General features: G+C 44.8%; 1 pseudogene; it reads left to right on the forward strand.

Moving 5' to 3' along the window:
* LOC127183622 (very-long-chain (3R)-3-hydroxyacyl-CoA dehydratase 2-like) overlaps nt 1–10,524 on the forward strand; it is an 80,523-nt pseudogene extending 69,999 nt beyond the window's left edge.
* The last annotated feature ends 2,103 nt before the right edge of the window (nt 10,525–12,627 follow it).

Consider the following 12,627-nt stretch of genomic DNA (forward strand, 5'->3'; position numbering starts at 1 on the left):
GGTGAGTGCAATGGTCTGGAACGCAGGTAGATTATTATCACAGGCTGTCTTAGCTAGCGGGCAAGCACTGGGCCCTGCTTTATTGACCGCTCGGGGAGTTTGCTCTCAGTATGTGCTGATGAAGCATCTCCTTTGGGATTAGGTCTCATTCTTGGACTCAGGTTCCATATTTCATAGGAAGGGACACTGTACCTGACCCTGAAGCACAGTCTGAAGGCTCAGATGTCCCAGCAAAACCAGCTCAGACCTCTAGCCTGTCTCCTTGTCCAACCTGGCTGGACCACGCTGGCCAATTGGCTTCCCCTCTCTGAGCTGTGAGGCATGGTGATGGTAGTGCTTGTTACAGAGGGTTAAAGGAGATGTTACCTTCTTCATGCTCAGCGCAGTATGTGGGACTCAGGAAATCCTCAATAATTCTGTTGTTATATTACTCTTCTTATTCATATGGACATAGACTCTGAATAGAAAGTGAGGATAGATGAGGAAGAGAAAAATGAATCTTGGTAAAGATGTCCGCTTGTCATTTTTTTAGTCTGTTCCATGGCTTGGAGTATAAAAGAGGGAGGGTGCGCTTTCCCATCCCATAGAGCATTGTATTCCACTGGTGGGGTGGAATATAATGCAATATTTAAGCAACAACTTGCTAAAGTTATACTAAATTGCAGTGTGGTATTATGAATAAAGATAAACCAAGTTTAGTGGAAAGAGTCAGCACCCGAGGGGTGGGGAGAACCGCACGAAATAAGATGTTCTGCTGTTCTGCTAATAACAAGAGCCTGAGTGTGTCAGCTCTTCGGGCCCTGAGTCCGGAACAGGACTGGATTTGTTTCTAACAAGGGCATCAGACAGAAATCACTGACTAAAAGCTTACACCATGGCCAGCTCTGTTCGAAGAGTATCACATCTAATACCCTTTAAGTCCTTACAAAGGCAGACATTATTATTTTTCCCATCCTACAGAAGTTGGGACTAAAGGGGAGGATGTGCAGTAAACTGCCAAGGGTCACAGTGGACAGCTGGGCCTAGCACCTGTATCTCAGCACTAAGTTGTCCTGTCCCCACACAGTAAGGAGTTAGGATGCATTGTGATACAGATTCAGGCTGCAGGGAGGACTCTGCTTTTCAAAATGATGCGTACCTCAACACGCAGACCTCTCTTTTCTATTTTCTGAGTGTAAACACTGTTAGCGTAAAATAATTGGTATTCATGTGGTAATGTGAAAAACCTAAAGGTGACTTTATCATACATAATATGTATGTATATATGTATGCATGCATGCATGTATATTGCAGGGAATCAAACTAAGGACCGTGCACATTTTAAGCATGTGCTCCATTACTAAGTTATGCTATAGGCCCATCAGAGAAGTTGTTTTAGAATATCTGTGTTATTATTCCTTTTAGGAACCCCTATCTGCTTACTCAGAGGCTAGACACATACTGTGCTTGATGTACCGTGGATTTGCAGTAAGTAAATAGTGTCCTTGGGATTTGTGACCTAAAGGATTTGTATTATATTGGTTTTTATTGTTGTGATAGAATCCTACATTGCTCAGGGCTGGACTCAAACTCACTGAATAGCTGAGAATGACTGTGAACTTTGGGTTCTTCAGCTGTGACTTTAGGCATGTGTCCTCATACCCATGTAGGAAAGATCTTTAAAGTAAGCACCTTGTTGGATTTTTAAGATTGTTTTTGCATTAGAGATGGACGACCTTGTCCAATAGGAGGGGAAAGACATAGTATTTCTTTTGCAGGTATTTCCCTAAAAGGCTATTGTTTCTGTTAAGTAGGTTCCAGTGGAACACTTTCTTATTCGAACTTTTCTCAGCTCAGAGGAGTTCCTGTTAGCAACCTTGTAAGAAGTAGTGTAGCAACAGAGGTGAGGTAAAACTCAGGCCAGATGGATCAGTAGTTGTATCTTAGCTACTTGATTGCTGGATGGTTTCTGAAGGCTTCTATTTTTCTACTGTGAAATGGGAGTCATCATTGCTATGATGGGGGTAGTCATCGTTGCTATGACTACCACCAGCACCAGCACCAGCACCACCAGCACCACTAACACCTTCCTTTTCTGGGATTTTGGTGAAAAGTACATGAGCTGTTACAAACAGAACAATACCATGAACATACTCAACAGTCAATGAGTGTTCATAGTTGTAATTAATAAACACAATATGGCTGAGGAGGTGGTCCTGCTGGTTCAAGCACTTGCTGAGCAAGCATGAGAGCCTGAGCTCAGCTCCCAAGTAGCCACATAGAAAGCTGAGTTTGCAACATACATGTGTAATCCCAGTGCTGGGGATGCTGAGATAGCTAGTTCCCTGGACTAGCGACGTTAGTTGATTCAGTGACCTCCAAGTTCAGTAAGAAACCTTGTCTTGGCCTGCAGTGGTGGTAGACGCCTTTATTTGGGAGGCAGAGGCAGGTGGTGGTGGCACACGCCATTATTTGGGAAGCAGGGGCAGGCGGATCTATTGAGTTTGAGGCCAGCCCCGTCTACAGAGTGAGTGCTAGGACAGCCAAGGCTACACAGAGAAACCTTGCCTCAAAAACAAAAAAAGCAAAACAACCAAACAACCAAACAAATCTTGTCTCAAAAAATAAGGTAGAGTGACTGAGGGAGACATCTGACATTGGCTCTGGCCTCTACATGCACACTCATACATTTGCATGCACACTCATAATCACATGTACACACAGACAGACATGTACATACACCACACATTCATGCAACACCAACCCCATGAGTGTGTGCATATGCACACACATGAACAGCCACTGACATACTTAGCATTTGTGTGAGTACAGGCTTTGCAGAATAAAGAGAAATGCTACAAGTGAGTGGCTGGCTTTGATTATGACTTGGCATTAGGTACATCAAAGTTTCAAATGATTAGTCATCCAATCTATTTCTAACTCAAGCTTTCTGAATAGAAAGACACACACACACACACACAGCACACACACACACAGCACACACACACACACACAGAGTGGGTGGGGGGGAATTTTCAGTAGAGAAGAAAGCTCTTATCAAAGTAGAACATGGTGGCGTTGACAAGTTCCCTATAGTCAGGAGGAGAGAAAGGGAAAAACAGGAAGAAGTCATAGGCAGAAGCAAAGGGACAAGCTGGGAAGGAGTGGTGGCTGTGGGAGCAGGCGGAAGGCATCCATGGGGCCACAGGAGGAGCCCTACCTGCACAGGCAGCAGAGAGGGCTACTGCAGAGCTGTGGCTCCCGTCCCAGTGGGGCCAGAGGCACCAGGCACTCTTCTTCTTGTGGTTGCATGTGGTATCTGGTGCATTTTATAACATACCTTGATTTTAAAATCGTATTAATTATTGCTCAGCTGTGTTTTCCATGCTGTACAGAGTCTAGTATTCTCACCTTGTAAAGGCAGAAACTGAGACACATTCAACAAGTAAGTAGTAGAAAAGGCAGCACCTGCACATGTCTTCCCTTGACAGGTTTGACGTTTCAGATAGTCAGCAGTGTGGTATCAGGAAACTCCCAGGGAGAAGGGCTCATTGTGGAGGAGGGAGTGGAGGAAGGAGGGAGAGGAAGAGAGGCTTCTCTTGTCATTTTCTTTCTGTTTTCTAATACAAACACCTTTTAAAAGAAAGTGGGGGGAAAAAAGACTAGCATCTAACGCTGCAAATCTGGCATTTGATTAATTTTCAGTTAATTACGGATGACATTTGCTTAACATTTAGGCAAGTCAAAAAGGAGTTACTGAGTGGTAGCAGACACAGTAGCAAGAGCTAGTCTAGGCTCCTGGAACCGGGAGTCAAAGTAAATAGAAATCCTTTGATTAGTAAAGGGCACCAGAAAAGCCTCTGGATGCTGTCCAGCCCGTCTCTGACTTAATACAGCCTGGAGAGCTTGCCCGCTTTCAGGGTGGGGCTGTCAGGACAGGAAATGCAGATGACAGTTTGGGGAAACATGGGCTTTCAGTTGTGTTCACAACCTGAAAGGCCGTAAGGGAAGCTAGCTGTGATCCCAAAACTACAGAAGCAAACGTCGGAAGGGAGTCGTGACTGAGTGATCCTTTGTGGAAGATAGACATTCTACATAGCAAATGTATTAACAAAATAGTAACACGCATCCTATAAACAGTGAAAAGAAGCCTAAGGTACCGATCAGGTATAAACCCTGGAGAAACTGAAATGGAGTACTCGTCTTTGACCTCATTACGTAAAAAATAATTATCCACCTATAGCAGTGAGCATTTTGAGAAGCCTGCATGTTGTCACGCCACACGAAGAGCTTTACTGTGAGTGAAAGCTGAGCTGCATGCAAATCAGGACAAATAAGCAAGTTGCACAAGATGACTTTTACTTTGCCTTTGCTTCCAGTTTGAATTTTTCAGACCCTAATCTTAGTAATGGCCTCGACATTTGATGATCTAACAAAAGAAAATGGGGGATCTTGGAAGAAAATCAGAGGAGCCAACTTTGGGTCTGCGAGTAGTCCATCCAGCTTGCGTTTCCTATGGGCACACTCCCAGACTCACTCCACAGTTCAGTTTGCAAAGTAAGCTGTGCAAAGGACAATTCGCACATCCTCTCCTCTCTCTCCTTAGTGAATAAGCCTAAATCAGAGATGCCACAAGCAGCGTTTCTTCCTCCTACCACACAGCTGAAGGAGCAAGACGTTCCTATAAGCAGATAATTCAGCTGTTGTGGTTGATCTAATTCAACCAGAGACAGAGCTGAGTTTAAGTTCCACGTTCCAGTAAAGGAGCTGGCCTTTTACACTGAGCCATCGGCCCGTGGTCCTGACTCATACCACCACTTCTTTGTAATTAAAGGGAACACCCAGACATGATCCACGATGCCCAAACAAATTTGTCTGACTGACCTCTATCAGTGTGGAGCGGCTGAGCAAGGGGCCATTCGACAGGAATCCTATGTGGCAAGCGCTAAACTGGGGGCCCATTTATTTAGGGAATAGGGACCTAACTCACTGGATCCAAATGTTTAATGTCTGCACACACATTTCTCTCTGTTTTGGGACATTTTGAGGCATGGCTAGACTAAACTGTTGGCCGACCACAGATGGTTGGTGCCTTCTTTGTTTATACGCTGGCTCATTTTGTGGGTCTATGTGGCACTGATGACTTTTTCCATGTCACTGAATGCCATTGCCTGAATAGCATTGCAAGGTAGCAGAGGACAGCTAGAGAAGCAAATACATGCATGCCACAGTGGAAAGGCGGTCAGACAGCTAGTCTGGGGGGGTAGTTCCCATCAGCATCTGGACTCTTGACCTGGACAGCAAAGCCTTCTGGAAGAGCAGCAGGCATCTGGGGTACCAAACGGGCACTGGCAAAGAGGTACACACGCTCCTAGCTCTGTAAAGGAAGACAGAAAATAGTATTTGCTGCACTATAACATCCCAATTTTCTGGGGAAATGTTGCTTCTGATTTTCATAAACGTAACTCATGCCATCTCTCCATCCTGTGAGGACTTTCATTTCTTCACATATTTTTATGATTGTGGGAGCTAAAGACAGAAGGACATTTTCAGTCTGATAGAGAGGTCTCATCAGGCCCAAAGCATTAACTTCTCTGTAAAAAACAAACTTAAACTTCTATGAAGTGTCCCATTAAAAAAAAAATAATCAAAACCTTATCAAAACTGGTCTGAATGCAGGGTTTTTGAAGGAAAAGTATGTCACATCTATGTGGTCAGGTATGAAATTCATCTCTTGTATTATGTTATCTCAAGCTGGGTGGAATGTATTTCCCAGGGAACTCTGTGCCCCTGTGGGAATAGGAGTGGCCAGAGAGAGCATACTATCATTTGGGATGGGGAGTGTGGGGATGTGGGGGGAGAGGCTACTCAGAGAGCGCATCCTTTTGATTGTCCCGAGCAGCTTTGCAGCTGCATATGGGTGAAGTGTATGGTGCCTATCCATTGACCAGACATAGAGGGCTATTCTTTAAATATAACATGAAGCTAGTGGCTTCGTTCCACCAGCCACAGGCATGTGCTTGGTTTTGTTCATCTGGCAATGAAAACAAGTGTGCTGACCCATGGCTTCTGACTGGTTCCAGAAAGGATGAGTTTCTCCCATGGCTGGGTAGAATGAACTCTGCAGTTTGGCTGTAGAACGGAGGATGCTCAGGCAGACTGAAATCCTGGTCCTGGTTTCACTATTGCTCAGCTCCTGCCTATGTAAATAACCATGCTGTGATTCCAGCTTTAATTTGAGCCTCATCCTGGCCTGGGTCCAACTCACCTACGCAAGGCTGTGGAAACACAAAGAAATGAGTGTTTCTGAAATCTGCTGTTTTCTTCTGTGTGTTAAGCTTATCCCTGTCCAGCTTAAAGATGTGAACCCCAAGCTCTCCTGATGTCTCCTGCCTTCCCCGTTTCTTCCTGGCCTTAGAAGGAAACATACTAGTTCCGTCGCGTACTGGAATGAGTGTGGGAGTGCAAAACTCAGAATTCGAGTTTAAGCTTTGTCGTATGCTGCTTTGTAACTTTAGCAAATTTTAACCTCTTAGGGCCCCTGTTTATGCATTTGTAATATAAGAGTGGGTAGGGTGGGGTGGAGAAGCAACATTAGTGTTAGGAACAGAGGGAATGGGTTTGAATACTGGTCGCTTAGCCTCTGTGGCCGAAACAACAGCAATAGTGTCTACTTTGTGTGAGGATTAAATCATCTGTTTTATGAGTTCACAATAGTTGAATGGAGAGGCGTGAAAGTATCTAGGAAAAATGTCCAATGTGGTTCAAGGAACACACGGATATAATTTTCTTTATTCATCCTTTGGGCAGTTTAATGGGAGGTCCAAACACTTTTGGTTTTCTGAAGCCCAGCCCTTCTACTCATGCCATTGATAAGTTCTATGAGCTGAAGAATTAGAACAGGTCAGAGAGTCCATTTACCTGCCTTGCTCAGTGGAAGGGAACTCTATGGGGTAGAAACCCAGGAAAACACATCTAAACAGCTTAAGGATGTTACGTTCTGCTCACTTTCGTGGCTTCATTCACAGTATATAGTAGTGCAAAGTTACAATGAGCTAAGCACGCGGTACAGCTTTCCCATCAGTCTCTGCGCAGGCAACTGACCCAACTCCCCTGATAACATCGCCCAGGATAATCTCCTCTTAGTCCACTCACTACAGGCATCATTTAAAACCTGGCAAGCCTTCCCCTGTGTTCTCAAGCTTGAAGGCCACTCATCAGTGGCGTTTGGGTATTTAGTGAGATGAAGGCTTCCTGAAGGTAGTTTGCTCCTCTTTGTGGGTGGCACAGAGAAGGCAATTGTAAGCAAGCTGCTGTTGTGAAGACTTGGGGGGCAGGGCGGAGTGCATAGGAGTGACTTGTATTCAGACGCAGCTGCTTTGAGGACTCCCTGCTAAGAAATGTTTCCCCAGTGTAATTGTTATTTTCCTTACATTGATAAGCTACCGAGCACTCTTAACCAACCGAGGCGCTTTGATATGTAGGCGTTGGGCGAATGAAGGCTGAAGGGACAGTAAAAAGGTCTCTGCCTCTCCCGAGCCAGATACGCCTAGAGCAGGAGTGGAGTAGAAAGGAGTTCAAGAAGGAGTGCATGATCAGCTGCGCTAGGAACACCATAAGCAACACTAAGACTGAGAACATAGATCCGGCAAAACCACAGAGCCCGTGTGTCAGTGTTGGGGTCAAGAGCTGCCGGGGTGGATTTAGGAGAGGACAAGAAGTCAAGACAGTTACCATAGACAGCTCTTGAGTTCTGCCATTCTCTGATTCACGTTGTCCTTAATGTGTGATGGTTTTTTAAATGTCATTATGTAACCGACAGTGTATTTGTGATACAGAACTGGCGTTCTCTGTTTTTTTTTGTTCTCATCATTTCAGTGCCACAAATACAGGTCCCTGGGACAATGTACGAGAACCAAACATAGGGCAGGGGAGATGGGTATTTTAGTGGCTAAGGGCTTGTAGAAGACTGCTGCTCTTGTAGAAGATCCAACTTCAGTTCCTAGCACCCACAACAGGCGGCTCAATACTGCCTGTAAATTCAGTTCCAGGGGGCAGCTGGGTGCAAGCGCACGCGCGCGTACATGCACGCATACACACACACACACACACACACACACACACACACACGCCATGTCAAAATGACTTCAAGATCTTTCCCAACTGGATTATGGTAGTGAATTCTATCTTCATCCACTTCCTGCCTGATTGTTTTAGTGGTGCCTATTGCCTCTTAGAAGCTTGTAAAGGTGACACATCACAACATTACTTAGGTATGTATCATAAAAATCTGAGGGCCAAGGGCCTTGATACAGCCACAGCTTTGAAAGTTGCCTTCCCCAGGATATGTGTCTCCAGCTGCCACACAGCCAACTTCATGGAGTCCTATTGAGGAGAAGTGAGAGTGAGTGATCTCAGGGACCAAACCTGGAATTTTCCTCCCTTTCAGCATGGGGGAGCTATTTTAAAGAAACCTGGTAAGGTATGTATCTCTAGGCACTTGCCCAGGTGCTGATGGTAACACCTACATAATTTTCGCACTAGGAAAATTCTTCAATTCTCTATGAAAAGGCTCTCATGTTATAGAAAAAGAGCCTATTTTCCTATTTATGCTATACTCGCTGGTGCATATTTTTCTAAGCATTTGTATATTTTTCCCTGCTGAATTGATTTAAAAAAAAAAAATCATCCATTCTAAATACAGTTCCTGGTGTTCTGTTTTATGTCATTGTGAGCCTGGCTGCTATGCAGAAGTGGGCCCTACAGTGTTGAAAGCCTGTTTATTACAGACAGATAAATTTGTTTTCAGCAAACTGTGCATTCCACAGCAGCCTTGGCATATCTGACTCTTAAACAATCTCTTTGTTTATTCCCCAAACAGAAGGCGGCCAAGTCAACCAATGTGTTCTTCTAGCATTGCTAGGGCACTCCCATGCGTTTGCCTAACTTTTGCTTTGATTTTTTTTTGGGGGGGGTCCTGCTGTTGTAAAAGTTTAGTGTGCTTTGGGATGTGTCATCTCTTCTTTTTTAAGGGGTCAACAGTGCTGAGAGATTGAAGGTCAGCTTACAGAGCTCTGGGATTTCATTTCGGGAAATTCCAGGCCACAGCCCAGCTTGCTGTGTGCACATCCATCTATCCAGTCTCAGCCCGCTGTTGTTGCAGCTGCTGAGGGACACAAAGCTCATTTATTTTCAGTCAGCCGGAGCTTCCTGTATGTGCTGCGCAGGTACTTTCCTATTGCTACTCCACTGGGATTTTTTTTTCCCCCTTCTAAAATTCAGGCGGAATGCTCACTGCAAATTATGAGATGCCAGATGCCTCCTGTAGCTCTCTACCTCTGCCATTGGTGGGTAGCTCTGTGCAGAATGGAGAAAGGAAGTGAGGGTTTGCATGAATAAGTACACACACACACACACACACACACACACACACACACACACACACACACATTTCCTTGTATTCTGGTGTCAGCTGTGCTCCTGAGAGACCTATGTGAGACAGAAGGGGATGTCAGTCAGAACCTTGACACCAGCTCCCTTGTCTTAAGCTCAGACTTCTAGTGTCTTGCCCATAGTCATGTGTCTGATCATACTTTGACCCTCATGTGACACTTTTGCTATATTTGATGGGGTTAAAAGTCTGAAGATGATAAGCAAGAGACTAGGAGTTTCTGCCATAATGGAATATTATTTTTATAATTGTTTATCTAAGGCTCTGGGAACCTTATGTTTAATGGCGATAGCTTTAATATGACCTGTTCATTCTGACTTTGTCAGAATTTGTGTTTTCCTAAGATAAAAGTGTGGGGTCTGAGGTGCACGCGCTTGCGAGAAGAGCGGTTGGCTGGTGCTTGACAAATGGCGGCAGTGGCTGAGCCTGGGCTGGCGTAGACAGCTGCACGCAGAGGAAGAAGGGTCCTTGACCTGTGGCCACGGCATACCTAGTCATCTACAATGTGGTGGTGACAGCGGGGTGGCTGGTGATAGCATACCTGGCTAAGGGGAGCTGCCATAGTCTCTTTATTATTCAATAGAAAAGCCTTTGAAGTTCTTCAAATAGGAGCCTTACTGGAGAATTCACATTGTGCTATGGGAACTGTGCTGTCTTCTGGTGTCCTGACTTCTTTCCAGGCGATGCCAAGAGTTTCTCTCATATGGGAAGTAACACATAGTGTCAGAGAGGCGCAGAGTGAAGACAGTGTCCTTCTGTTTGTTACTGCCTTACAGAAATTATCCGTTCCTCCTTTTACACATTCAGACTGTTAAACCATCATCAAATGGGCCAGCGACACACTTTTCATCCTGCTGTACCCAAAGGGAGTGACAGGAGAACTGCTCGCAATATATGCAGCCCTGCCCTCTGTCAGACAGGCTGGCCTGTACTCCGTCGGCTTACCTAACAAATAGGACTTCTCCTTTGACTACTATGTATTCCTGACTCTGGTAGTGATCTACTTTCCACTCCTTTCCCAGTTGCACTTCCACACGATACACCGGAGAAGAAAGATCCTTTCTCGCACTGAGGAACACAAGAAGTTTGGCTAGCTCGCCACACCACCACCCTAAACCAAAAGTTTCAATGATCAAAAAATGCTGCAGACTTCCTTGAGTTCCCAATAAGGATTTTTTTTAAAACACTAAAAGCAAACCAAAATAAAAACCAAAATCCAGTGTCACATGGGCCTGGGGTTTTATAGAAAATAAATGCAAAATTATAGAAATTAAAATGCAAAAAGCTGTCACATAAAGCATCCTAGCTGGCCCTTTGAGCATGCTCTAAGCCGAAGTTCCCAATATCTATGGTGATGCTGGAAGGGGATTGGCATTCTCTCTACTCCGAGTATCTGGCAATTAAGACCTGTAACCCTGAAAAAAAAAAAAAAAGATAAAAGTGCACATTTATAGTCTATCTATTTAACAGTCATATGCACATTCATATGCACATATGTATTTGCTTGTATCAATAGTTCATTTGTCTTAGGGACAGGAGGCAAATGTGTGTCTGGATTTGCAAAAATTAACAGCAAAGGAGTGAAATTAATGTTTCCAGCATGTAACGAGGCACATATGGTCTAGTGCTTTATGTCTGTTGCAGACAGTAACATCATGCAATGCCCCCGTTAACCTTTGTGAAAGCTGAGGCGAAGTGCTTATGCTCTAAAATAAAATGCCATGAAAAAGTTCAGATGTCACCTCTCACCCCATCTTTCTGCTTTGTCCCTATGTCTTACCATTGAGTAGTGTTTTGGTGTAAATCATCCTGTGAGATAGAACATCTCTGCTTTCAGAATCATGTGCTGTTTGTTCTCTTGGCCAAGCTTAGCCCCAAACCAACCAGCTATACTCTTGGCAAGGCTAGCTGCACTTCAGTGCTACTGCCCCACCCCAGTCCATTAACCTACCAGTGGTTAGAATTGCATACTGTAGGGTCCTTACCCCGGTTGGTAGTGCAGCCTTTCCTCTTGTTAGCTAGACATTGTGAGCGTCATTTTTACATTTGTGACACTGTGGCAGCTCCTCTCTCACCTCGGGATTGTTGGGATGTGTGAATGAGATTCAACATGCAAGTTAAAAACTGTATAATTAGTAGATATTTCTGTTACTGTATCTGAAATTACAATGTGTGTGTGGGGGGGGGCAATGTCAAAGCACCTAGATCAGTGGTTCTCAACCGGTGGGTGATGACCCTCAACCTGCAAAAATATTTACATTATGATTCATAGCTAGCAAAATTGCAGTTATGAAGCAGCAAGAAAACTATTTTATGGTTGGGGGTCACTACAACATAAGTCACTATATATTAAATGGTCACAGCATTAGGAAGGTTGAGAACCCTTGGCTTGGATTTGCCAAAGGTTCACATGAATGGAACTGAGGCCCCCAGGCTGTCTGCGCAGGTGTTCAGCGGGATTCTGTGGGCCTGCCAGTCATGGCGCTGTTATTCTGTCCTGTTTCCTTGGCTTCTAAAGGACTCAAAGGCAGGCACGTTGTTCTCCTCCTAAGGATGTCCATTGGCCCGAGTATCTGACCAGAGTCACTTACTGAACAAAACCACTATTCTTTATTCATCGTCATAACTTCCTGCCCAGAAAGGAAAACAGTGCCGCAGACAGCAGCCCTTTGTCTAAGGTGCACTCAGGCTCGCTGAACAGGTAAAGAGAGCTGTGCCCACTTCTTTCCTCCTTTCTACCATTCACGTGAGCGTGCAGGATTACCCCTCTGAAGTCTCCGTTTCTCAGGCTGGAAGCCCTTCCTGCGGGTGTGAGGCTCACACTTGCGTAGTCCCAGGAAAACAGCTACCTCCGCCAAGGCGACGACTCTTAGTCCTTTTTTTTTTTTTTTTTTTTTAAATCTTAGCTTTCTTGAACTTCGTATTACTTAACCGCGCCATGCGTCATTTCCTGGCCTCTTCAGACCATGGGGCGTGGTTGGTTTCACGGAAGTTACTCAGTGGTTAAAAACATTTGCTGTTTTTGCAGAGGACCTGAGTTTGGTTTTCAGTACCTACCACGTCAGGAGGCTCGTAAGTGTCTAACCCCAGCTCAGGGTGATCCTATACCCTCCCTGCCCTCCACACCCATGCACACACACACACACACACACACACACACACACACACACACACAAAAGATACGTCTTAAAATACCA

This window comes from Acomys russatus, chromosome 31 (assembly GCF_903995435.1).
Source record: "Acomys russatus chromosome 31, mAcoRus1.1, whole genome shotgun sequence".
Lineage (NCBI taxonomy): Eukaryota > Metazoa > Chordata > Mammalia > Rodentia > Muridae > Acomys > Acomys russatus.